We start from the raw sequence: 27596 nt of genomic DNA, 5'->3' as shown, positions 1-27596 counted from the left end.
TGAGTGGGTAAAAGAAGTGATCAAGGGCACAACTTGCCTGGGACTTGAGATTCCAGGTACCAACTTGCTCTTCAGATGACACGTGTCCTCACGCTAGTCGTAGCAATACAAACAAACATGGTATATGCAAGATTAACATCACACCAATCATAAGAATAAATTGTGTAATAATAATCTACGCGTCGCTACGAGATCGTGGGATCGAGAACTACTAAGATCGGAGTCATGGTTGAGGAGTTATGATTTCTCGAAGGTTTTATGTATTTAATAAAAGATTAAGTACTAGATAAATTTTAATGAGACTTTCATGCCAAAACAGAGGCACTAAGTGATGGAGAATAAAATTACAAAATTTTAGGAACTGGAACGGAGTAATTTGGAGCTCATATGAATTTTCTATGAATTATCAAAGTTCTAGCATATATTTTCACATTAAAAATCCTTTTATAATTCAATTTCTCGGGTTTTATAATACTCTGGACTAGGCCTCAATAACAGAAAATAGCAGGGGCTACGGTGAAAATGTTTCTAAGACTCAGAGAGTCCCTGGCGTGGACGGCGGGTTGATTCTCTAAATTTATAAGGTCTTTTCTGCAAAATGGCATGGCGAAGGGGTATCGGTTGATTATGGCCGTTGGATTAAAAGCCAAGCGCTCGGATTAAATCGTAGCCCCCGCGAACCGGTACCCAAACACAGCCGTCCGATCTTCAGCGACCGCACAGGATTTAAAACAACCAGATCGAACCGTGCTCGGTAGATCAGAAATGGACGGCCCAGATTCGCCGTCCGCGAATCACTACGTCTAATCGATCTGAGCCGCACAGTCAAGATCCGATGGCCAGGATCCCATCGTCCCCACACGCCGAACCCCAGACCGAACAGAGCCGGCCACCCTGCTCGGCATAGCACGCCGTCGAGCACGCAAATCGAGGACCCCCCACACGGACCCTGTTATTGACCGGATCGAAACGGAGGTCCGCCCGCTGTGAGTTCGATAGCCGATTGAACGGCCAGGGATGCATCTTCTTCTCTCTCGCCTTAACCCGAGACGGCGGCGCATGGCCCTGACGCGGCGGAGCCATGGCCGGCGCACTCCCAAATTCGGCTCCAGCAATCGAACTCCGATCCTAAGGCAATATCACGCAAAGGGTAACGATGCGATACGATGGGGAGGTTGCTCACCGTGATTCCAAGAGTGCCCCGGGTCATCCACGGGGAGCGGCGGATCCCAGCGTTCGACGACGAATCCCGGCCGCCACAGGGGTCGTTCCTCAAATTGGTGGTGGAGAAAGCTTCCCCAAGACTCGGTGATCAATCCTATACCCACACTAGACACCGAATGGCCCCCAGATAGCGTGACGATGGTGGCGGCGGCGCGACGACAGCTCCCAAGCGGCGTTCCAAAGCTCCCTTCTCTCCCTCCGGTACCCACAGGACTCCACGAACCGAACCGATATGGCCACAGTGGAATGCGGAGGCGACCCCGGGCGACATTTATAGGGTCAGGGAAGTCCGATATACCCGGCCGGAGCGTGATACGGGGAGGGGAATCCGCGCGGCAAACTCGGCGGTGGGAGGTTGAAGGAAGTCTGATAGTGCGACCCCACATGACAGAGAAACGAGTGGAGGCGCGTGAGAATGACGAGGTGGGCCCCATGAGCCAGTGATAACTCAACCAGGCGCGCACCCGCCCATGCGACAGAAAAGGTGACCGACGGGGTGGCCCCACATGTCAACGACTCGGCAGTAGTGGAGCACGGCGGTGGAAATGGGCCAGCTGATGAAATTCGGCCCAATTGGCCGGTTCGCCATTTCTTTTCTTTTCCCTATTTTCATTTTTACTTTTCTATTTCCCTCAAGTTTAAATATGGTTTAAATCAAAATTTTAAACCTAGGTTTCCAGTTTTCAATTCAAATTACTATGCACAGTATAGACTCCAGCATAAAAATGCAAAGGTTTTGTATTATAATTATATTAGTATTTATTGAATTAAACGCTCCCTAACATAATCCCACATGCACCCATATTATTTCTCTTTAGCAAATTAAATTATTACTAGTATGTGAATATAACTTTTATTGTTTACAATATCAATATTTATTCTTCTCCTTGTTATTTATTTCATGGGAGGTATAAATGGTTTTCTTAAAAGAAAAATTCCTTTCTTTTTATTCATTTTCATTTTTTTTATTTATCATTTGAGGTCAAATTAAATCTTGATTCGTTTATTCAAACAAAATGCACCACGACAAAATTATCGGCATGAGATGCATATTTCATTATTTTTTTGTTATTTGAGCAATATAATCCCATCAATTGAATATGCACACATAGAAGAAATTCAATTAATCTCTCAAGGTTCCATAATTTCTCAAGACATTAACTTATAACTACATTTATTTATTTATATCCTTGTTTTTATTTGATACAAATTTTGGGCTCTACACCTCGAGAGACTTCCGTCTCGCCCGAGGCCCCCCTTTTTACGGCGGACACATCACCGGCTCGCCCGAGGCCTTGGCTTCGCTCAGAAGCAACCCTGACTAAATCGCCACACCGACTGACCAAGTTGCAGGAGCATTTAACGCAAAGGTGGCCTGACACCTTTATCCTGACACGCGCCCCCCCGGCAGAGCCGAAGTGACCGCTGTCACTCCACCGCTCCTCTGACCGGGCTGACAGAAGGACAGCGCCGCCTGCGCCACTCCGACTGCGGTGCCACTCGACAGAGTGAGTCTGACCGGCAGTCAGGCCCTGCCAAAGGCGCCACGACGAACTCCGCTCCGCCCGACCCCAGGGCTCGGACTCGGGCTAAGACCCGGAAGACGGCGAACTCCGCTCCGCCCGACCCCAGGGCTCGGACTCGGGCTAAGACCCGGAAGACGGCGAACTCCGCTCCGCCCGACCCCAGGGCTCGGACTCGGGCTAAGACCCGGAAGACGGCGAACTCCGCTCCGCCCGACCCCAGGGCTCGGACTCGGGCTAAGACCCGGAAGACGGCGAACTCCGCCCCGCCCGACCCCAGGGCTCGGACTCGGGCTAAGACCCGGAAGACGGCGAACTCCGCTCCGCCCGACCTCAGGGCTCGGACTCGGGCTAAGACCCGGAAGACGACGAAACTCCGCCTCGCCCGACCCCAGGGCTCGGACTCCGCCCTGGCCTCGGCCGAACGACTTCCGCCTCGCCCGACCCCATGGCTCGGGCTCGGCCTCGGCAACAGAGGACAGTCTCAACCTCGGCTTCGGAGGAGCCCCCACGTCGCCCTGCCTAGGGCACAGGTCCGCCACGTCAACAGGAAGCGCCATCACCAACCTACCCCGAGCCGACTTGGGACACGAAGGACAAGACCGGCGTCCCATCTGGCCAGCTCCGCCGGATGGGCAATGATGGCGCCCCCCAAGCTCTGTGACGACGACGGCTCTTAGCTCTCATACGGCAGCAGAGCGACGTCAGCAAGGACTCGACCGCTCCAACAGCTGTCCCTCCGCCAGGCTCCGTCGCTCCTCCGACAGCCACGACATCACGCCAGCAAGGTGCCAAGACCTCTCCGGCTGCCACATTGGCATGTACCCAGGGCGCTAGCTCTCTCTCTCTCCGCTAGACACGTAGCACTCTGCTACCCCCCGTTGTACACCTGGATCCTCTCCTTACGACTATAAAAGGAAGGACCAGGGCCTTCTTAGAGGAGGTTGGCCGCGCGGGACCGAGGACGGGACAGGCGCTCTCTTGGGGCCGCTCGCTTCCCTCACCCGCGTGGACGCTTGTAACCCCCCTACTGCAAGCGCACCTGACCTGGGCGCGGGACGAACACGAAGGCCGCGGGACTTCCACCTCTCTCACGCTCGACTCCGGCCACCTCGCCTCTCCCCCTTTCGCGCTCGCCCACACGCTCGACCCATCTGGGCTGGGGCACGCAGCACACTCACTCGTCGGCTTAGGGACCCCCCTGTCTCGAAACGCCGACAAGTACCCTTTTTGCCAACCTTAACATGGAACAAAAGGAAAAATTAAATGAATTAATTAGTGCTATTCATAAAAAGGATGACCTTTTGAATTCCCAAGAGGACTTCCTAATTAAGGAAAACAAGAAACATGTTAAGGTTAAAAATGCTTATGCTCTAGAAATAGAAAAATGTCAAAAACTATCTAGTGAGCTAAGCACTTGCCATGACACTATTGCCAACCTTAGGAATGAAAATGCTAAATTAATTGCTAAGGTTGATTCAAATGTTTGTAATGTTTCAATTCCAAATCTTAGAGATAATAATGTTGATTTGCTTGCTAGGATTGATGAATTGAATATTTCTCTTGATAGCCTTAGGATTGAAAATGAAAAGTTAATTGCTAAGGCTAAAGATTTTGATGTTTGTAATACTACTATTTCCGACCTTAGAACTAAGAATGATATGTTGCATGCTAAGGTTGTAGAATTAAAATCTTGCAAACCCTCTACATCTACCGTTGAGCATACTTCTATTTGTACTAGATGTAGAGATGTTGATATCAATGCTATTCATGATCACATGGCTTTAATTAAACAACAAAATGATCATATAGCAATATTAGATGCTAAAATTGCCGAGCATAACTTAGAAAATGAAAAGTTTAAATTTGCTAGAAGTATGCTCTATAATGGGAGACGCCCTGGCATCAAGGATGGCATTGGCTTCCAAAGGGGAGACAATGTCAAACTTAATGCCCCTCCTAGAAATTTGTCTAACTTTGTTAAGGGCAAGGCTCCCATGCCTCAGGATAACGAGGGTTACATTTTGTACCCTGCCGGTTATCCCGAGAGCAAAATTAGGAGAATTCATCTAGGAAGTCTCACTGTGGCCCTAACCATGCTTTTATGTATAAGGGTGAGACATCTAGTTCTAGGCAACTAACCCGTGCTAAGTTGCCTAAAAAGAAAACTCCTAATGCATCAAATGATCATGACATTTCATTCAAAACTTTTGATGCATCATATGTGCTTACTAACAAATCCGGCAATGTAGTTGCCAAGTTTGTTGGGGGCAAACACAAGGGGTCAAAAACTTGTGTTTGGGTACCCAAAGTTCTTGTTTCTAATGCCAAAGGACCCAAAACCGTTTGGGTACCTAAAGTCAAGAACTAAAATTATTTTGTAGGTTTATGCATCCGGGGGCTCAAGTTGGATACTCGACAGCGGGTGCACAAACCACATGACAGGGGAGAAGAAGATTTTCTCCTCATATGAGAAAAACCAAGATCCCCAACGAGCTATCACATTTGGGGATGGAAATCAAGGTTTGGTCAAAGGATTGGGTAAAATTGCTATATCACCTGACCATACTATTTCCAATGTTTTTCTTGTAGATTCTTTAGATTACAATTTGCTTTCTGTATCTCAATTATGTCAAATGGGCTACAACTGTCTCTTTACTGATGTAGGTGTCACTGTCTTTAGAAGAAGTGATGATTCAATAGCATTTAAGGGTGTGTTAGAGGGTCAGCTATACTTGGTAGATTTTGATAGAGCTGAACTCGACACATGCTTAATTGCTAAGACTAACATGGGTTGGCTCTGGCATCGCCGACTAGCCCACGTTGGGATGAAGAATCTTCATAAGCTTCTAAAGGGAGAGCACATTTTAGGATTAACCAATGTTCATTTTGAGAAAGACAGGGTTTGTAGCGCATGCCAAGCAGGAAAGCAAGTTGGCACTCATCATCCACACAAGAACATCATGACGACTGACAGGCCGCTTGAGCTACTCCACATGGATCTACTCGGCCCGATTGCTTACATAAGCCTCGGCGGGAGTAAGTATTGTCTTGTAATAGTGGATGATTATTCTCGCTTCACTTGGGTGTTCTTTTTGCAGGAAAAATCTCATACCCAAGAGACCTTAAAGGGATTCTTGAGACGGGCTCAAAACGAGTTCAGCTTAAGGATCAAGAAAATTAGAAGCGACAACGGGACGGAGTTCAAGAACTCACAAATAGAAGGCTTCCTTGAGGAGGAAGGCATCAAGCATGAGTTCTCTTCTCCCTACACTCCACAACAAAATGGTGTATTGGAGAGGAAGAATCGAACCCTATTGGACATGGCAAGAACCATGCTTGATGAGTACAAGACACCAGATCGGTTTTGGGCCGAGGCGGTCAACACCGCTTGTTACGCCATCAACCGGTTATATCTACACCGAATCCTCAAGAAGACATCCTATGAACTCCTAACCGGTAAAAAGCCAAATATTTCATATTTTAGAGTTTTTGGTAGCAAATGCTTTATTCTTATTAAGAGAGGTAGAAAATCTAAATTTGCTCCTAAAACTGTAGAAGGCTTTTTACTGGATATGACTCAAACACAAGGGCATATAGAGTCTTTAACAAGTCTTCAGGACTAGTTGAAGTTTCTTGTGACGTTGTGTTTGATGAGACTAACGGCTCTCAAGTAGAGCAAGTTGATCTTGATGAAATAGGTGACGAACAGGCTCCGTGCATCGCACTAAGGAACATGTCCATTGGGGATGTGTGTCCTAAGGAATCCGAAGAGCCTCCACATACACAAGATCAACCATCCTCCTCCACGCAAGCATCTCCACCAACCCAAAATGAGGACGAGGCTCAAGTTGATGGAGGAGAAAATCAAAGAGATGAGCCACCTCAAGATGACGACAATGATCAAGGGGGAGATGCAAACGATCAAGACAAGGAGGATGAGGAACCAAGGCCGCCACACCCAAGAGTCCACCAAGCAATCCAACGAGATCACCCCGTCGACACCATCCTCGACGATATTCATAAGGGGGTAACTACTCGATCTCGTGTTGCACATTTTTGTGAACATTACTCTTTTGTTTCCTCTATTGAGCCACACAGGGTAGAGGAAGCACTCCAAGATTCGGATTGGGTGATGGCGATGCAAGAGGAGCTCAACAACTTCACAAGGAACGAGGTATGACATTTAGTTCCACGTCCTAACCAAAATGTTGTAGGAACCAAGTGGGTCTTCCGCAACAAGCAAGACGAGCATGGGGTGGTGACAAGGAACAAAGCCCGACTTGTGGCCAAGGGATACTCCCAAGTCGAAGGTTTGGATTTCGGTGAAACCTATGCACCCGTAGCTAGGCTTGAGTCAATTCGCATATTATTGGCCTATGCTACTTACCATGGCTTCAAGCTTTACCAAATGGATGTGAAGAGTGCCTTCCTCAATGGACCAATCAAAGAAGAGGTCTATGTTGAGCAACCTCCCGGCTTTGAAGATAGCGAGTACCCTAACCATGTTTATAGGCTCTCTAAGGCGCTTTATGGGCTCAAGCAAGCCCCAAGAGCATGGTATGAAGGCCTTAGAGATTTCCTTATTGCAAATGGCTTCAAAGTCGGCAAGGCCGATCCTACTTTGTTCACTAAAACTCTTGACAATAATTTGTTTGTATGCCAAATTTATGTTGATGATATCATATTTGGGTCTACTAACGAATCTACTTGTGAAGAATTTAGTAGGATCATGACACAGAAATTCGAGATGTCGATGATGGGGGAGTTGAAGTATTTTCTAGGATTCCAAGTCAAGCAACTCCAAGAGGGCACCTTCATTAGCCAAACGAAGTACACTCAAGACATTCTAACCAAGTTTGGAATGAAGGATGCCAAGCCCATCAAGACACCCATGGGAACTAATGGGCATCTCGACCTCAACACGGGAGGTAAATCCGTCGATCAAAAGGTATATCGGTCGATGATTGGTTCATTACTTTATTTATGTGCATCTCGACCGGACATTTTGCTTTCCGTTTGCATGTGTGCAAGATTCCAAGCCGACCCTAAGGAATCACACCTTACGGCCGTAAAACGAATCTTGAGATATTTGACTTATACACCTAAGTTTGGGCTTTGGTACCCTCGGGGATCCACATTTGATTTGATTGGTTATTCGGATGCCGATTGGGCAGGGTGTAAGATTAATAGAAAGAGCACATCGGGGACTTGCCAGTTCTTGGGAAGATCCTTGGTGTCTTGGGCTTCAAAGAAGCAAAATTCGGTCGCTCTTTCTACCGCCGAAGCCGAGTATATTGCCGCAGGCCATTGTTGCACGCAATTGCTCTGGATGAGGCAAACCTTGCGGGACTATGGTTACAAATTAACCAAAGTTCCTCTTCTATGTGATAATGAGAGTGCAATCCGCATGGCGGATAATCCCGTTGAGCATAGCCGCACTAAACACATAGCCATTCAGTATCATTTTCTTAGGGATCACCAACAAAAGGGGGATATCGAGATTGCATACATTAACACTAAAGATCAATTAGCCGATATCTTTACCAAGCCTCTTGAAGAACAAACTTTTACCAAACTTAGGCACGAGCTCAATAGTCTTGATTCTAGGAACTTCTTTTGCTAAACTTGCACACATAGCTCATAAGTATACCTTTGATCATGTCTCTTTTATATATGCTATGACTAATGTGTTTTCAAGTCTATTTCAAACCAAGTCATAGGTATATTGAAAGGGAATTGGAGTCCTCGGCGAAGACAAAGGCTTCCACTCCACTCCACAACTCTTCCTTCGCCGTCACTCCAAGCAATCTCTCCAACTTTGGTATAATCTTCACTCATTTATTTTATGACCAAAGGAGGAGAAAGTACTTCGATGGGCTCTAATGATTCCGTGTTTGGCGATTCATGCCAAAGGGGGAGAAAATATGAGCCCAAAGCAAAAGGACCGCACCACCACCTAATTTTAAAATTGGAGATTTTCAATTGGTCAATTTCAAATTGGTATCTTATTATGTTCAAAAGGGGGAGGAAGTAGTATTTCAAAAATGATATATCAAAACCCTCTTGAACACTAAGAGGAGGATCTCATTTAGGGGGAGTTTTTGTTCTAGTCAAAGGAAAAGCATTTGAAACAGGGGGAGAAAATTTCAAACTTGAAAATGCTTCGCAAAATTCTTATTCATTTATCTTTGACTATTTGCAAAAGATTTTGAAAAAGATTTACAAAAAGAATTTGCAAAAACAAAACATGTGGTGCAAACGTGGTCCAAAATGTTAAAAATAAAAGAAACAATCTATGCATATCTAGTAAGTGATATTTATTGGCTCAACTCCAAGCAACCTTTGCACTTACATTATGCAAACTAGTTTAATTACGCACTTCTATATTTGCTTTGGTTTGTGTTGGCATCAATCACCAAAAAGGGGGAGATTGAAAGGGAATTAGGCTTACACCTAGTTCCTAAATAATTTTGGTGGTTGAATTGCCCAACACAAATAATTGGACTAACTAGTTTGCTCTAGTGTACAAGTTATACAGGTGCCAAAGGTTCACACTTAGCCAATAAAAAGACCAAGTATTGAGTTCAACAAAAGAGCAAAGGGGCAACCGAAGGCACCTCTGGTCTGGCGCACCGGACATGTCCGGTGCACCAGAGGACTCCAACTCAAACTCGTCACCTTCGGGAAATTCCAGAGGCAACTCCGCTATAATTCACCGGACTGTCCGGTGTACACCGGACAGTGTCCGGTGCTCCAAGGAAGAGCGGCCTCAGGAACTCGTCAGCTTCGGGAAACTGCAAACAGCTGCTCCGCTATAATTCACCGGACATGTCCGGTGTACACCGGACTGTCCGGTGTATCTGCGGGGCAACGGCTATTTCGGCGTCAACGGCTACCTGCAGTGCATTTATTGCGCGCCAGCGCGCGCAGAAGTCAGGCACGCCCATGCTGGCGCACCGGACACTCTACAGTACATGTCCGGTGCGCCACCGGACATCCAGGCGGGCCCAGAAGTCAGAACTCCAACGGTCAGAACCCAATGACTTTGGTGACGTGGCTGGCGCACCGGACATGTCCGGTGTGCACCGGACTGTCCGGTGCACCTTTCGACAGACAGCCCCACCAAACGGCTAGTTTGGTGGTTGGGGCTATAAATACCCGCAACCACCCACCATTCATTGCATCCAAGATTTCACACTTCCGACCACTTACAAGAGCTAGGCATTCAATTCTAGACACACTCAAGAGATCAAATCCTCTCCCAAATTCCACACAAAGCTTTAGTGACTAGTGAGAGAGATTTGCTTGTGTTCTTTCGAGCTCTTGCGCTTGGATTGCTTTCTTCTTTCTTAATTCTTTCTTGCAATCAAACTCACTTGTAATTGAGGCAAGAGACACCAATCTTGTGGTGGTCCTTGTAGGAACTTTGTGTTCCAAGTGATTGAGAAGAGAAAGCTCACTTGGTCCGAGGGACCGTTTGAGAGAGGGAAGGGGTTGAAAAAGACCCGGCCTTTGTGGCCTCCTCAACGGGGAGTAGGTTTGAGAGAACCGAACCTCGGTAAAACAAATTCGCGTGTCTCACTTCATTATTCGCTTGTGATTTGTTGTCACCCTCTCTCGCGGACTCGATTATATTTCTAACGCTAACCCGGCTTGTAGTTGTGTTTATATTTGTAAATTTCAGTTTCGCCCTATTCACCCCCCCTCTAGGCGACTTTCAGGGTTCCACCTCCGCCTCCGCCTCCTATGCCTCCACGCACTCATGATCATGAGGCTGGGAGTTCCAGTGTGCTGCCCCTGCTGCCCCTCCTGCCATTGACCCTGCTCTTGCGACGATCCTCCAGACTCTTACTTAGCAGCAGGCTCACTTGGCAGCGGTCTAGCAGCAGATGTCCGAGAGAATGCTCTCGATGTTTCAGACGATTCAGGACAGGCAGGATACTCTGCAGCAGCAGCTTCTACATGACCAGGCTAAGAACAGGGCATTCATGAGTCTCATGCTTCAGCATACCGGTGTTCACATTCCCCCAGTGCAGTCAGCACCGCCTCCACCTCTTCAGGCTCCTGTTGTGCCAGCTATTCAGCTAGGACCCCCTCCTCCTACAGTTGGTCCTTCTTCCTCTCCGCTCCGGCCGGTCACCCTGGTTTTCACATCGCCGATCATCAACTTCGTCAGCTCTCAGCCGCCAGTGCCAGCAGCTCCTGCTGTTCCCACTGCTGCTGTGGCGGTGTCTATGACTTCTTCAGCTCCGGTAGCTCCTACAGCGCATCCTTCGTCTGAGTCAGTACCAGCTCCAGCTTCTACAGCACATCCTGGATCCGAGACTAACTCTGACCCACAGCTGGCGTTCGCTCTACTGCCACGACCGCGACCGGATGCGCCCCCGCCACCTCCTCCCTCTTCTGATGTGTAGGTTCGGGTTCCCTTTTGGTGTTTGACGCTAAAGGGGGAGAGATATGAGTTGTGATAGCTAGGGTAGTTAGGGAGTGAAGCGTCCCGATCCTTTGGGACTCAAATGTGATACAATTACTAGTCCTAGGAGGCTAGTAACCACATTCCTTACTTCCAATAGTATAAAGTCTGAGTAAATGTTATTACAATACCAGGGTACAAGCTCGAGAGTGAGCCGAAATTATAAAACACAGTGGAAGATAAACTAGCCCAGGCCACAGGCAGAACTGGGTGAAGACACAGCCCCCTCAATCAAGCATAGCAGAAAAGAAATCTTCAGCTGCTGAAAAACATAAATAAATCTGGGTGAATACACTAGGTATTCCGCAAGCCTACCCGGCTCCCGTAAAGAGAAAGAGACCTATATCATACATGCTTCATATGGTGGAGTTGAAGTCACTCTTCTTTTTCTTTGAGAAAGGCAGTACTTGTTTTTAGGGTTTTCCCGAAGAAATAGAAATAACACTTGCTTGACCACCACTGAGCTTCCCGCTCCCGTGGCACTATTTTCTTTTCCAGAGACACACTCACACACGTATTTCCCTGTTCCCGGTTGTTGTAGAAACACTAATTGTCATACCACACCAGACTCGTCCATACTAGTGGACACGGACTATTCGAATAGGTTTAAACTCTGCGCAGAGGGGTACACTTTACCCACTAGTCCGGCTCTGCGATCTCATGGCCAATGAGATCCGAATCCGAATCTCTTTCCTTCCTCGCACGTCCTAACCTTAATGGTTATACTGGAAGGAGTCAGGCCACCGCCATGTCCAAACCGGACAAAACATTCCCCCTCCTTGTCCTCCCGGTGCTCCCCAGCCTTCATAACCCTTGGGGTTGGACCGTACGAGTTCAGATCGAGTGACTGCCCACACAGCCTCGAGTGGTTGCACTTTTCATGAGTACATGTAGTGAAGGATGACAAACCGGTCCTTATATGAGAGGACAATCCTTCTGCTCACGCCTAAACCAGCTGAGCCATCACCTTAGGCCCTCCCCTAAACCAGGGAGTCCCTGATCATCTCACTCACCAGGTGATGAGGGTGAATACCCTTCATCGCACATTTTTGAAAACATCGTTGGTTACAACCTTTTCCCATCCCATATCTTGTGATCAAAAGGTATTAGTTAATGCGGGCTCTCTCATGCTCACCATGCAAATAGATTCCATCCCTTAGTCCCGGCTTAGGTAGTGGTAGAGAGAATAGGTAAATTATGCATCAAGGGAAGGATGGACTTGCCTTCGTCGAAGCTTTTCTAGCATAAAAGATTTATCTCGGAGGGGTCGGGTTCCTGTCCTTCTTCCGAAGCTATAAATTCCGGAGGATCGGATCCCTCTTCCGCTAACAAACACAGAAAAGAACAATACATCAATCACGGTGACTTTAGTGGGGTGTGCCATTTCTTATATCTTATTATTTTTGTGCCCTATAATTTATTTAAACTATTTTTGGTGCATAAAATATCAGCATATAAATATATATATGAAAATGGGAAAAAGAAATGGGAAAAGAAAAAGAAAAGGGAATTCCTGCTCGCTGGGCCGGGGGTGATTTTGGCCCACCCGGGCGCGATCGCGCGCGCGGGGGCGCGACAGACGGCCCACTCGGCCCATCAGCGGGGAAGACGGCGGGGAACGACGCCGTGGCGCGGGCCCACACGTCAGCGAGAGGAGGGGGGTTAACAGCGCGGAGCGGGCGACGGAGGGGGAGGTCGATCGGGGCTCAACCGCCGGTGAAATCCCGCGGCGGTTCTCCACCGTGGGTCCAGTTCTGTGGCGGGGGAGCGGTGGCGAGGCATGGGCGGGGGTAGGGGATCACGAGGGTGGGGTCAATTTGACCGGCGGGGACCTAGGGTGGCCGGTCCAAGGCGCGATGGCGGGCGCTCGCGGCGGTGAGGTCGCCGGCGAGGCAGCCGAGCGCAATAGGAGGTGGGGATGGGTGCATTGCGATCGTGAGGAAGTGGCGGAGCTCAAACACTAGAGCAATTCAACTGAAATCTACTAGAGAGGCGAGAACGAAGCTCACCGGAGTGAAGGGGGAACATGGCGGCGCTAGCTCAATCGGGCTCGGGAAGGAGTGGAGGAGATGGCCGGGGCTGGTGTGGAGGAAACGGAGCTCGGGCGATCCCTTTTATATGCGCCTAGGAGGGGGAAGGAAGGGAGGGGACGGCGAGCGCCGACGAGCCCGCCATGATGGCGGTGATGGAGCAAACGGCGACGGGATGGCTCGGGCAGGCGAGGGGTGAGGGGACGGCTCGGGTACAGTGGCGGGGAGGTAGCTGAGGCTGGTGCAATCATTAATGGCGAAGCGACTGGGCGGGAGGTGGTCGACGGCGAACGCGCTGGTGATGGCATGGGCGGGACGATGGTCCTGACAGGCGGGCCCGGGCTGCCAGTGGGAGAGCGGCGTGAGAGGGAGAGGGGTGGAGCCGCTGACCGGTGGGGCCGGGTTGTCAGGCGCGGCGCGGGTGCGCGCAACTGGGCCGCTTGGGCCGTGGGAGGAGAGGGGGGTGGGGAAAGCGGGTGCGGCGCGGTTTGGGCCGGATACGGCCCAGTCGAGGGGGAAGGGTTTTCCTTTTTCTTTTTCAATTTTCTATTTCACTTTTCCATTTTCTATTTTTGTTTCTTTTTATTTCCTTTTCTTTTGAATCAACAATTTGCTAAATAATCTTAAGTGTTGAAAATAATCTATGTGAGGTGTTCCTAACAATCCAAGTGTATGCATATGATGAGATGACCTAAGGGTGGAGTTTAGGGGGAAAATAGAAATAAGGGGGTTTAGGAGATTAGGGTTCCAAACCTTGGGTTGAGATTTTGGGATGTTACAAACCTACCCCACTTAAAGGAATCTCGCCCTCGAGATTTAGACTGGATTTGAGAAAAGATAAGGGTATTCCCTCCTCAAGGTGTCCTCACTCTCCCAAGTAGCTTCCTCTTCTCCTTCTTTGCTCCACTGAACTTTACAGAGTTTCACTTCTGAGTTGCGAGTCTTCCGGACTGTCGAGTCAAGAATCTTTACTGGCTTCTCACGGTACTGAAGGTCTTTCTGAATCTATATTGCCTCTTCTTCGATGTGACTTTCTGGTGCTTGCAGGCATTTGCGGAGCTGGGACACGTGAAACACATTGTGGATGTCAGACATGGATTCTGTTAGTTCAAGACAATATGCTGAGGGTCCTACTCTGCCGATGATGGGATAGGGACCAACGAATCGCGGTGCTAGCTTTCCTTTCACTTGGAACCTTCTGACACCACACATCGGGGAGACCTTGAGGTAGACGAAGTCTCCTTCCTCAAATATGAGTTCTCTCTGCCTGTTGTCCGCATAACTCTTCTGCCGACTCTGAGCTTAAAGTAATCTCTTGCGGATCAGGGCAACTTTCTCCTCAGCCTCTTTGACAAAGGCAGGTCCTTCCAGTCCTTCCAGTGCATTTTCGTCCATACAATGCTTCGAATGGTGACATCTTGATGCTGGCCTGATGGCTGTTATTATATGAGAACTCTGCATAGGGCAAACTGGATTCCCAACTTCTATCGAATGTTAACACACATGCCCTTAATAGATCTTTGAGGACCTTGTTGACCCTTTCGGTCTACCCATCTGTCTGAGGGTGATAGGCGGTGCTGAAATCTAGCTTGGTGCCTATAGCTTTCTGAAGGCTTGTCCAGAATTTGGAGGTGAACTGGGTTCCTCTGTCTGACACTATCTTTCTTGGAATGCCATGGAGTCTTACTATCTCTTTAAGATAAATTCAGGCAAGGGTGGCTCCTCCAAAGGTAGTTTTCACTGGGATGAAATGGGCTACCTTGGTAAGACGATCTATTATTACCCAGATAGAGTATTCCCTTTTTGCGTCCGGGGTAGTCCGGTTACAAAATCCATGCCTATTTCTTCCCACTTCTATTCAGGCACTAGGAGGGGTTGCAATAGGCCTGCACGTTTTTGGTGCTCGGCCTTCGTTCGTTGGCGGGTGTCACACCGGGCCACATACTGTGCTATCTCTTTCTTCATCCCTCTCCACCAGTATCTGGTTTTGAGGTCTAGGTACATCTTGGTAGTCCCTGGGTGGATGGAGTAGGCTGAGTTGTGAGCTTCCTCGAGCAGGACTTCTCGTGCCTCCCCTTTTGGTACACAGACGATTCTTGAACCAAAGGGCTCCTTGTTCATCTGTCCTGAGGTCCGGAAGTTGTTCTTTGCGAGCTTTTTCCACAAGTCTTGTTGTCTCTAAGTCTAGGCGTTGAGCTTTGCATATGAGGTTCTCTAGCATTGGTTTGACTTCGAGACTGTCGTTGTTTCCCAAACATGCGTTCAGTTGAGCTGATTCCTTCTTCCAATCTTCTAAGAAGTTGGTTCCCTTTATTCCGAAAGGTTTTCGGCTGAGGGCGTCTGCTACCACGTTGGCCTTTCCGGGGTGATAATGAATCTCAAGGTCATAGTCTTTGATCAGTTCCAACCATCTTCGTTGACGGAGGTTGAGATCTGGCTGAGTGAAGATATACCTCAGACTCTTGTGATCGGTGAAGATGTGACATTTGTTCCCAATTAGGTAATGCCTTCATATCTTCAGGGCATGCACTATGGCTGCCAATTCCAAATCATGGGTGGGATAATTCTGCTCATGCGGCTTAAGTAGGCGTGATGCATAAGCAATGACTTTCTCGTTTTGCATCAGCACACACCCTAAGCCTTGCCTCGAGGCATCACAGAAGACGACGAAATCCTGATGTATATCCGGTAGTGTCAACACGTGTGCGGTCGTGAGCTTCTCCTTTATGATCTGGAAACTTCCTTCACATTTCGGGGTCCACACAAACTTATGGTCTTTCTTGAGGAGTTCGGTCATAGATCTTGCTATGCTGGAGAATCCCTTGATAAAGCGATGGTAATATCCTGCCATTCCCAGAAAGCTTTGAACCTCACTGACGTTGGATGGCTGCCTCCATTTTGATACTGCTTCTACCTTGGAAGGGTCTACTTCTATTCCTTCTGCAGTCAAGATATGCCCAAGGAAGGCTATCTTTTCCAACCAGAATTCACATTTACTAAGTTTAGCATAAAGTTGGTGTGCCCTGAGTTTTCCGAGGACGGTCCGGAGGTGACGCTTATGGTCTTCGCGGTTCTTGGAGTAGATGAGGATGTTGTCAATGAAGACTAAGACAAACTTATCCAGCTCTTCCATAAACACTTTGTTCATGAGGTTCATGAAAAATGCGGGTGCGTTTGTCAGTCCGAAAGGCATCACTGTGAATTCATATTGTCCGTACCTGGTGACAAATGCAGTCTTCTGGATATCTGCTTCCTTGATTCTCAATTGGTGATAACCAGACTTTAGGTCTATCTTGGAGAAGTATTTGTCCCCTTGAAGCTGATCGAAGAGGTTGTCGATCCGAGGAAGTGGATACTTGTTCTTGATTGTGACTTCATTTAACGATCGATAATCAATACACATCCTCATACTTCCATCTTTCTTAGAGACAAAAAGGACTAGTGCTCCCCAAGGGGATGAGCTAGGATGAATGTACCCTTTTTGTTGAAGATCTGCGATTTGGAGCTTCAATTCTGCTAACTCGGTAGGAGCTATGCGGTATGGTCTCTTTGCGATGGGTGTCGTTCCAAGAATCAGATCTATGTAGAATTCCACTTCTCTTTCCGGTGGCATTCCTGGCAACTCTTTTGGGAAGACATCCATGAATTCTTCCACCACTGATATGTTTTCTGTTGCTAGATTAAACATCATTGGATCATTGGCGGTGGCTGAGCCTGACAAGAGACTGACTTTCCTTGGTGGTCTGTGAGAAGGATTGTCTTGTTTGCGCAACTGATGATATCTTTGTGTTTGGTAAACCAATCCATTCCTAAGATCACATCAATTCCTTGGGATGGCAAGATGGTTAAGTCTGCCAAGAACACTACCCCACTTAAAAGGATTCTGACTTGGGAGCATTTGTGCTGGCATAGAAGGTCTAACCCTGGGGTTCGGGTGACCAAGGGAATCTCTAGAGGGGTAGAGGGAATGCCATGCTTTTCCACAAAACTAGTGGCTATAAAAGAATGGGATGCTCCTGAATTGAAAAGTACAGTAGCGGGAGTAAATTCAATAAGGAACTCACCGAGCACTACTCCCAGAGCTTGCTGAGCCTCCTGAGCATCGACGTGATTTACTCATGCCCTTCCTTAATATTGGGTCTTGTTCTGCTGGCTGATGGAGGAGGGTGCCTTGGGGGCGGATGCTGAGGTATTCTTGGGGCCATTCACCGAGTTGGAGTAAGCAGGTCCTAATGGCTTCAGCTGGGGACAGTTGTTCTTGAAGTGACTGGGATCTCCGCAGTGCCAACACGCATTCGCCGGTGGTTGGTTGCTTGCAACTGAGGGGGCATGAAAGGTGCTCTGACTCTACTGACTGAACCGTGATGGGGTGGGTCCAGTTGGTCTACTGAAGCTTGGTCCCTTGGGTGGAAATCCAAAGGATCGAGTTTTCTGGTGCCGATCTTGCTGTTGAGCTCGGAGGACTTGGAATTTCCTCTTGAGATGGCTTTTTTCTTCCTCCTTTGCCCTTTCCACTTGCATGGCTTTGTTGGAGAGGTGCGAGAAACTGAGGAAGTCTTGGCTGGCCAGGATGGTCTTGAGTTCTGGTCTGAGCCCCTTCAGGAAGCGGGCCATCTTCTTGACTTCAGTGCTGACGTCATCTGGCGCGTAGCGGACCAATTCCGTGAACTTGTGCACGTATTCACTGACAGATCTTCCATCTTGAGTCAGTTCCTGGAATTCATCTTCCTTGAGCTGAACGATCCCTTGGGGCACATGGTGCTCCCAGAAAGCTGTTTCAGACTCCGCCCAGGTAGCATCTCTGATGGTGACATTGAAGGTATCCCACCAGGCTAAGGCCATTCCGGAAAGTTGATGAGCAGCCAGTTGAACACGCTGGTTTTCTGGGCATCCGATGGCTTCTAGCTTTCTTTTAATATTGCACAGCCAATCATCAGCATCGAGGGGATTGCTAGATCCGGCAAACGTGGGAGGCTTGAGCCTCAGGAAATCCCCCATCCTGTCTTGCGGTCTTCCACCATTCGGACGTTGATTTTCCAGACTTCAAGTGAGGACCTCGATGAGTCGGGTTTGGTTGGCTAGAACTTGGGCTAAATCTAAGGGTAGTTCTGGAAGTGCGGGGAGGTGGGTCTCACTTTCCTCTCTACCGGCTTCTCTTTCAGCTCTCAGGGGAAACCCTGCTCCAACCCCGGAGGCGGTAGGCATGGTTTTATCCGAAGCCATCTGCTAGGGGGAGAGAGTCACTATTATGCACATGCCAATTGTTTTCAACCAAGTTATTTTATTCATTACACCAATATGTTACAAGCATACGGCTACTACAAGTCGTACTACACGCGAGCATTCTCTGAGGTACTACCGAACTCTTTTTCTAAAGTGTCCCCAAATTCCTTGAGAAGGTCATCAAGGCTAGCTAGGGACATATCCTCGACATCGGACAAAATTCTCTATCCTGGCGGGAGTTGGTGCCGGAGGGGCCTTCTTCCTCCGCTCAGCTTGGCCTCCTTGGTTCTTGGTCTTCTTTTGGATTTTCTTCGTGGGGGCGAGCTTCTTCAGCTTCTTATCATAATCCATCTTTAAGGTTCGGTAGGCTTCACGGGTGTTGGCCTCCTCGCCTTCTGCTATATCGAGACACTCTTGGAGGGATGCCTTCTCCTTCTTAAGTTCCTTGACCTGCTGCTCTAAGCTTTCCACCCGGGAGTTTAGGTGGGTGCAGTGGGAGAAAAGGTCATCGTAGTGGTTATCGAGAGTGTGGAGGTATCCGGCCATGTAAACAATGGTGGGGTCATCCTCGGTGGGGTCTCTTCCTGATAGGGCCTGAAGTCTTTTCCTCCAGGTGGGGGTATTTTTGTTGCTAGGTGGGAAGTAACGAAGGGGGGTTTCAAAGATCTCTCTGGTGTAGTTTTGGCATAGCTGTTTAAGGGCTTTTTGGGCAACACTTTGGCAAGTGTCTGGGAAGCGGTGCCCGATGAAGGTGACTTAGAAGGGAGGGTGGTTTGGGTAGCTTCAGCTTTCTCCCAGGTAGACCGCCATAGAGCACTTCTCTATTCCATTTTCACGGTATTCCTTCCAGACATATTCGGGCTTCTTGCGAATCCCCATGCGTAGTGCGCAACTCCGTAGAAGGTGAGGAAATCCTTCCTCCTCTGAGCAGTAGGATGTCCTAATAACCCAAGAGCCTTCCATCTGGTAGGAGAAAAGAAGGGTCTATTAATATCGGGGAAAGGAGAGAAGGTGTTTCTTAGGGGTAAGAGGTGTTTTCTTGTTAAGGCAACTTTTAAGGTCAGGGCTGCGGTCTACGGCCAGTCATATAGGCTCTGATACCACCTGAAGCGTCCCGCTCCTTTGGGACTCAAATGTGATACAATTACTAGTACTAGGAGGCTAGTAACCACATTCCTTACTTCCAATAGTACAAAGTCTAAGTAAATGTTATTACAATACCAGGGTACAAGCTCGAGAGTGAGCCGGAATTATAAAACGCAGTGGAAGATAAACTAGCCCAAGCCACAGGTAGAACTGGGTGAAGACACAACCCCCTCAATCAAGCATAGCAGAAAAGAAGTCTTCAGCTGCTGAAAAACATAAATAAATCTGGGTGAATACACTAGGTATTCCGCAAGCCCACTGAAAGTCGCCTAGAGGGGGGTGAATAGGGCGAATCTGAAATTTATAAACGTAAGCACAACTACAAGCCGGGTTAGCGTTAGAAATAGGAACGAGTCCGAGAGAGAGAGGGCGCAAAACAAATCGTGAGCAAATAAAGAGCGAGACACGATGATTTGTTTTACCGAGGTTTGGTTCTTGCAAACCTACTCCCCGTTGAGGTGGTCACAAAGACCGGGTCTCTTTCAACCCTTTCCCTCTCTCAAACGGTCACTTAGACAGAGTGAGCTTCTCTTCTCAATCAAACGGAACACGAAGTTCCCGCAAGGACCACCACACAATTGGTGTCTCTTGCCTCGGTTACAATTGAGTTTGATCACAAGAAGAATGAGAAAGAAAAGAAGCAATCCAAGCGCAAGAGCTCAAATGAACACAACAAATCTCTCTCTCTAATCACTAAAGCTTTGTGTGGAGTTGGGAGAGGATTTGATCTCTTTGGTGTGTCTTGTAATGAATGCTATAGCTCTTGTAGGTGTAGAAGTGTAGAAACATGGATGCCATTGAATGTGGGGTGGTTGGGGTATTTATAGCCCCAACTACCAAAAATGGTCGTTGCAAGTGTGCTGTCGCATGGCGCACCAGACAGTCCGGTGCGCCACCGGACACTGTCCGGTGTGCCAGCCACGTCAGCAGACCGTTGGGGTTCGACCGTTGGAGCTCTGACTTGTGGGGCCTCTGGGCTATCCGGTGCGCCAACTGCGCGTGCTCTGACTCTGGCGCGCACTGTAGCGCATTGAATGCGGTTGCAGATGACCGTTGCGCACGAAGTAGTCGTTGCTCCGCTGGCACACCGGACAGTCCGGTGAATTATAGCGGAGCGCCCTCTGATTTTCCCGAAGGTAGCGAGTTCAGCGTCGAGTGCCCTGGTGCACCAGACACTGTCCGGTGGTGCACCGGATAGTCCGGTGCGCCAGACCAGGGTGCCTTTTGGATCTCTTTAGCTCTCTTTGTTTGCACCCTTTCTTGGTCTTTTTATTGGCCTATTGTGAACCTTTGGCATCTGTAAAACTTATAGACTAGAGCAAACTAGTTAGTCCAATTGTTTGTGTTGGGCAATTCAACCACCAAAATCAATTAGGAAGAAGGTGTAAGCCTAATTCCCTTTCAATCTCCCCCTTTTTGGTGATTGATGCCAACACAAACCAAAGCAAATATAGAAGTGCATAATTGAACTAGTTTGCATAATTGTAAGTGCAAAGGTTACTTAGAATTGAGCCAATATAAATTCTCATAAGATATGCATGGATTGTTTTTTTTACTTTAACATTTTGGACCATGCTTGCACCACATGTTTTGTTTTTGCAAATTCTTTTGTAAATTCTTTTCAAAGTCATTTTGCAAATAGTCAAGGATAAATGAATAAGATTTTGAGAAGCATTTTGAAGATTTGAAATTTTCTCCCCCTGTTTTAAATGCTTTTCCTTTGACTAAAACAAAACTCCCCTTTGATGAAATCCTCCTCTTAGTGTTTAAAAGGGTTTAAGATACTGATTTTGAAAATACTACTTTCTTTCCCTTTTGAACATAATAAGATACCAATTTGAAAACATCATTTTTTTGTAAAATTAGGTGGTGGTGCGGTCATTTTGCTTTGGGCTAATACTTTCTCCCCCTTTGGCATGAATCACCAAAAACGGATACTTGAGTGAAATATAAGCCCTCTTAACTACTTTCTCCCATTTGGCAAACAAAATATGAGTGAAGATTATACCAAAGACGGAGAGTTGCTCGTAGCGACGGCGAAGGATGAGTAATTTGATGGAGTGGAGTGGAAGCCTTTGTCTTCGCCGAAGACTCCAAATCCCTTTCAATACACCTATGACTTGGTTTGAAATATACTTGAAAACACATTAGTCATAGCATATAAAAGAGAAATGATCAAAGGTATATTCATGAGCTATGTGTGCAAAATACCAAAAGAAATTTCTAGAATCAAGGATATTTAGCTCATGCCTAAGTTTGTTAAAGGTTTGTTCATCTAGTGGCTTGGTAAAGATATCGGCTAATTGTTCCTTAGTGTTAATATATGCAATCTCGATATCTCCCTTTTGTTGGTGATCCCTTAGAAAATGATACCGAATGGCTATGTGTTTAGTGCGTCTATGCTCAACGGGATTATCCGCCATGCGGATTGCACTCTCATTATCACATAGAAGAGGAACTTTGGTTAATTTGTAACCATAGTCCCTAAGGGTTTGTCTTATCCAAAGTAATTGCGTGCAACAATGACCTGCGGCAATATACTTGACTTCGGCGGTAGAAAGAGCTACGGAATTTTGCTTCTTTGAAGCCTATGACACTAGAGACCTTCCCAAGAACTGACAAGTCCCCGGTGTGCTCTTTCTATTAATTTTACACCCCGCCCAATCGGCATCCGAATAACCAGTTAAATCAAATGTGGATCCCCGAGGGTACCAAAGCCCAAACTTAGGAGTATAAACTAAATATCTCAAGATTCGTTTTACGGCCGTAAGGAGAGCTTCCTTAGGGTCGGCTTGGAATCTTGCACACATGCATACGGAAAGCATTATGTCCGGTCGAGATGCACATAAATAGAGTAAAGAGCCTATCATCGACCGATATACCTTTTAATCTACGGATTTACCTCCCGTGTCGAGGTCGAGATGCCCATTGGTTCCCATGGGTGTCTTGATGGGCTTGGTGTTGGAACTTGCTCTCGCTGATAGTGACTGTCTGCTTGGGCGTGGCTTGGTCGAGGGGGACAGTCTTGGTCCCGTCGTTGCTCTGCAGCTGTGCCTTGTCGTGCTGTTTATCGGTTGGGCTGGCGGGCGCGGGGACCTCGCGCTGGGCTGTGAGGCAGTGCACGTTTCTTTGACCGGACACGAAGCCCGCTCTATGTTGCGCGCAGTCTGCTGGTTACCGTAGACCGTAATAACGCCCAACGGACCTGGTATCTTCATGCATAGGTACAGTCCGTGAATGGCTGCTTCGAACTTATTGATGGAGCCCCGGCCCATGATGGCGTTGTACGGATATACCATATCCACAATATTAAAGGTCACTTGCTCACTTCGGGCATTGGGTGCTACATCGAAGGAGAGAGGCAGCTCTATTTTGCCGACAGGAAAGGTGCCCTTGCAGCCGAAGCCATACAACGGATTGTCCGAAGGCTTGAGCAGGCTGTGGCTTATGCCCATGCGATCGAAGGCGTGGAGGAAGATGATGTCCGCCTGACTGCCATTGTCGACTAGGACTTTGTGCAGGTCCCAGCCTGCCACGCTGCAATTGATAACCATGGCGTCGCTGTGGGGGGTGCTGCGCAGGTCGACGTCTCGTGCGTCGAAGGTTAGCGGTATGTGGGACCACTTTGTCTGCACGACTGGGCCAGTGATGGCGACGTGGTTGATGCTGCGGTAGTGGTCCCGCTTCTGCCGCTTTGTGTCGAAGTCAGTGCTGGACCCCCCCAGTTATCATGTGAATGACTCCGCGATACGGCTGATCGGCGAAGTCTTCCTGCTTTGGGGCGTGGGGGATGTTTTGATGTTGCTGGTGTGGTGGTGGGGGTGGGGGAGGTACGATTTGTACTTCTTGATGATGTTGGTAAGCATGGTGCGGTGGATGCGGGGCGGGGGCGTGGATATATGGTGGAGGGGTTGCTGATAAGTGTGCGCGATAACTCAGGGGTTGTCGGCTGGCTACGCCCGTGCCATCCTTTCTTTGGTGGCCTTCGCTTCTGGGCAGTCTTTGGTTTGGTGGGCGCAGTCTTCGCCATGGAAGAGGCAGTAGAATCGGCGCGGCGGCTGCGCACGCCCCCGACCCCTACCGCGAGTTCCATTTCCACGGCCCTGGGGGGATATTCCTGGCGACGAGGGGCCTCAGCAGTGGGGTGCTGGTTGGCAATGTCGTGCACTTGCTGTTGATTGCGGCCGTCTCGACCGGAGTCTTGCTGCGGAGTCCTCGTCCACGTGCGGCTGGACTATGGAGCATCTTTTGGCTTCCTTTGGGACTCAACCTTGCGCTGGTGGAGCTCTTCGGATTTGGCGTATTTTTCAAACAGCTGATATAATTCCTGGAGGTTCTTGGGCAGATCTCTGATGCAGTGGCTATAGAGGACGCCGGCGCGAAGGCCACTGATAGCGTAGTGAATAGCGATCTGGTCATCGACTGATGGCAGCTGTGACTTGAGTGTTAAAAATTTGCGGTAATACTCCCGCAAAGTCTCCTTTTCCAGCTGCTTGCAGAGCGAGAGTTCGGCCAAGGCGTCGGTGTCTGGGCAGTACCCTTGGAAGTTGAGCAGGAAATTGTCCCGGAGACTTCTCCAGGAATCAATGGACAGCGGAGGCAACCTGGTGAACCAGGTGAGAGCTGGGCCTTCGAGGGCGATGATGAAAGACTTGGCCATTGTGGCGTCGTCCCCTCCGGAAGATGCAACGGCGACCTGATAACTCATTATGTATTGCGCTGGGTCGGTGCTGCCGTTGTACTTGGGATAGGTCCTTGCCCGGAAGTTAGCGGGCCAAGGCATCACTTGCAGGTGTGGCGCTAGGGGACTTCGCTCGTCAAGGTAGTTGACCCCTTGGAATGGCGCGGAGTGCGGGAAGGTGTGGTCGCGCTGGGGGAAACGCGGGTCTTCCGGTTGTGCGCGTTGTTGCAGGGGCGGCCCATGCTGTAGGCCAAGGTGGCCTTCGCGCGTGTCTTCCGGTTGTGCACGCTGCTGTAGGGGTGGCCCGTGCTGCAGGCCAAGATGGCCTTCGCGCTGCATCAGCGTGATCTCCCGTTCGAGGTCCTGGGCCTTCTGCTCTTCGTCGCGTATCATTTGCCGCACCTTGGCTAGTGCGGACACGCGTTGGCGCTTGGCCTCCAGTATCTCTTTCTGCCTCTGGAGGTTGCGGTTCTTGAGGCGCAGGGCGCGCAGCTGTAGCTGTTCTTCCGCTGAGACACCGAGGACTTCGCCGTCCTCAGTGAGGTCCGCGCCCTCCAGTGGGGCGAAGCCTGGGGGTGGCTGCGATTGTCCTTCAGGGCCGCAGGTGCGGAGAGTGTCGTCTTCGCAGGTGCGGCGAGTGTCGTCTTCAGCGGCTTCTTGGTGGGTGGATTGGGTGAGGGCGAGGGCCTTGCCCTTTCTTGCGGCAAGTAGCGCTGCCTTCGCAGCCTCGTCAGCCCTCGAGTTAGCTTTCTTGGGTGCCATCGCGGGTGGTTTTTTCGTAGCACGAACGGTGGGCGCCAAATGCTAGAACTTGCTCTCTGCCGCAAGGGGATCCAACGGGGGGAATAATGACGTAAACAGGGTTCTCGCGCAAGATGGCAATAGCTCTGTTAACCTAGCCTCTCACGGGCACTGTGCGGGGGTATTTATAGGTATCTGAGTGCCCAGCGTCCTGTGTTAAGGACGCATGTGCCCTCAGACACCTAGGTTATCCCCAGAATATTCCCATAAAGCAGGGTTACAGACTATAATTACAGGGATGCCTTTACAAATTAGGCCTGTAACATGCAGCGGCCACGCAGGGCCCGTTACAATGGGCCGGATCACACGTGGGCCTCTATGCTGGACGAGGCCGCACGGTGGGATGACCTCGTCGCAGGTCTTCGTCTGATGTTGTATGGGGCGAAGGGTGCCTTCGCCCGTTGTCTTGTCTCTGTTGGACCGACGACCACGGCGAAGGCCTCGAGCGGAGGGTGACGTCTTCGCCTTCGCCCCAACACTTGGCATCCTTCATCCCAAACTTGTTTAGAATGTCTTGAATATACTTCGTTTGGCTAATGAAGGTGCCTTCTTGGAGTTGCTTCACTTGAAGTCCCAAGAAGTACTTCAACTCCCCCATCATAGACATCTCGAATTTCTGTGTCATGATCCTACTAAATTCTTCACATGTAGATTCGTTAGTAGACCCAAATATAATATCATCAACATAAATTTGGCATACAAACAAATCATTGTCAAGAGTTTTAGTGAATAGAGTAGGATCGGCTTTTCCGACTTTGAAGCCATTAGTGATAAGAAAATCTCTTAGGCATTCATACCATGCTCTTGGGGCTTGCTTGAGCCCATAAAGCGCCTTAGAGAGTTTATATACATAGTTAGGGTACTCACTATCTTCAAAGCCGGGAGGTTGCTCAACATAGACCTCCTCTTTGATTGGTCCGTTGAGGAAGGCACTTTTCACGTCCATTTGATAAAGCTTAAAGCCATGGTAAGTAGCATAGGCAAGTAATATGCGAATGGACTCAAGCCTAGCTACGGGTGCATAGGTTTCTCCGAAATCCAAACCTTCAACTTGTGAATATCCCTTGGCCACAAGTCGGGCTTTGTTCCTTGTCACCACGCCATGCTCATCTTGCTTGTTGCGGAAAACCCACTTGGTTCCTACAACATTTTGGTTAGGACGTGGAACTAAATGCCATATCTCATTCCTAGTGAAATTGTTGAGCTCCTCTTGCATCACCACTACCCAATCCGAATCTTGAAGTGCTTCCTCTACCCTGTGTGGCTCAATAGAGGAAACAAACGAGTAATGTTCACAAAAATGAGCAATTCGAGATCGAGTAGTTACCCCCTTTTGAATATCGCCGAGGATGGTGTTCACGGGGTGATCTCGTTGAATTGCTTGGTGGACTCTTGGGTGTGGCGGCCTTGGAACTTGTTCATCTTCCTCATCTTGATCATGGGTGTCTCCCCCTTGATCATTGTTCTCCTCTTGAGGTGGCTCAACTTCTTGATCTTCTCCTTCATCATTTTGAGACCTATCCTCATCTTGAGTTGGTGGAGATGTTTGCATGGAGGAAGATGGTTGATCTTGTGCATGTGGTGGCTCTTCGGATTCCTTAGGACACACATCCCCAATTGACATGTTCCTTAATGCGACGCACGGAGCCTCTCCATCACCTATCTCATCAAGATCAACTTGCTCTACTTGAGAGCCGTTAGTTTCATCAAACACAATGTCACAAGAAACTTCAACTTGTCCAGAGGACTTGTTAAAGACTCTATATGCCCTTGTGTTTGAATCATATCCTAGTAAAAAGCCTTCTACTGTCTTAGGAGCAAATTTGGATTTTCTACCTCTTTTAACAAGAATAAAGCATTTCCTACCAAAGACTCTAAAATATGAAACATTGGGCTTTTTACTGGTGAGGAGTTCGTAAGATGTCTTCTTGAGGATTCGGTGTAGATATAATCGGTTGATGGCGTAGCAGGCGGTGTTGACTGCCTCGGCCCAAAACTGATCCGAAGTCTTGTACTCATCAAGCATGGTTCTTGCCATGTCCAATAGGGTTCAATTCTTCCTCTCCACTACACCATTTTGTTGTGGCGTGTACAGAGAAGAGAACTCATGCTTGATGCCCTCCTCCTCAAGGAAGCCTTCAATTTGAGAGTTTTTGAACTCCGTCCCGTTGTCGCTTCTTATTTTCTTGATCCTCAAGCCGAACTCATTTTGAGCCCGTCTCAAGAATCCCTTTAAGGTCTCTTGGGTATGAGATTTTTACTGCAAAAAGAACACCCAAGTGAAGCGAGAATAATCATCCACAATAACTAGACAGTACTTACTCCCACCGATGCTTATGTAAGCTATCGGGCCGAATAGGTACATATGTAGGAGCTCGAGTGGCCTATCAGTCGTCATGATGTTCTTGTGTGGATGATGAACACCAACTTGCTTCCCTGCCTGACATGCGCTAGAAATTCTGTCTTTCTCAAAATGAACATTTGTTAGTCCC

The sequence above is a fragment of the Zea mays genome, chromosome 6, assembly GCF_902167145.1.
Source record: "Zea mays cultivar B73 chromosome 6, Zm-B73-REFERENCE-NAM-5.0, whole genome shotgun sequence".
NCBI classification, from domain to species: Eukaryota; Viridiplantae; Streptophyta; class Magnoliopsida; order Poales; family Poaceae; genus Zea; species Zea mays.
The sequence above is the reverse complement of the archived record's forward strand: the minus strand, read 5'-3'. Positions refer to the sequence as shown.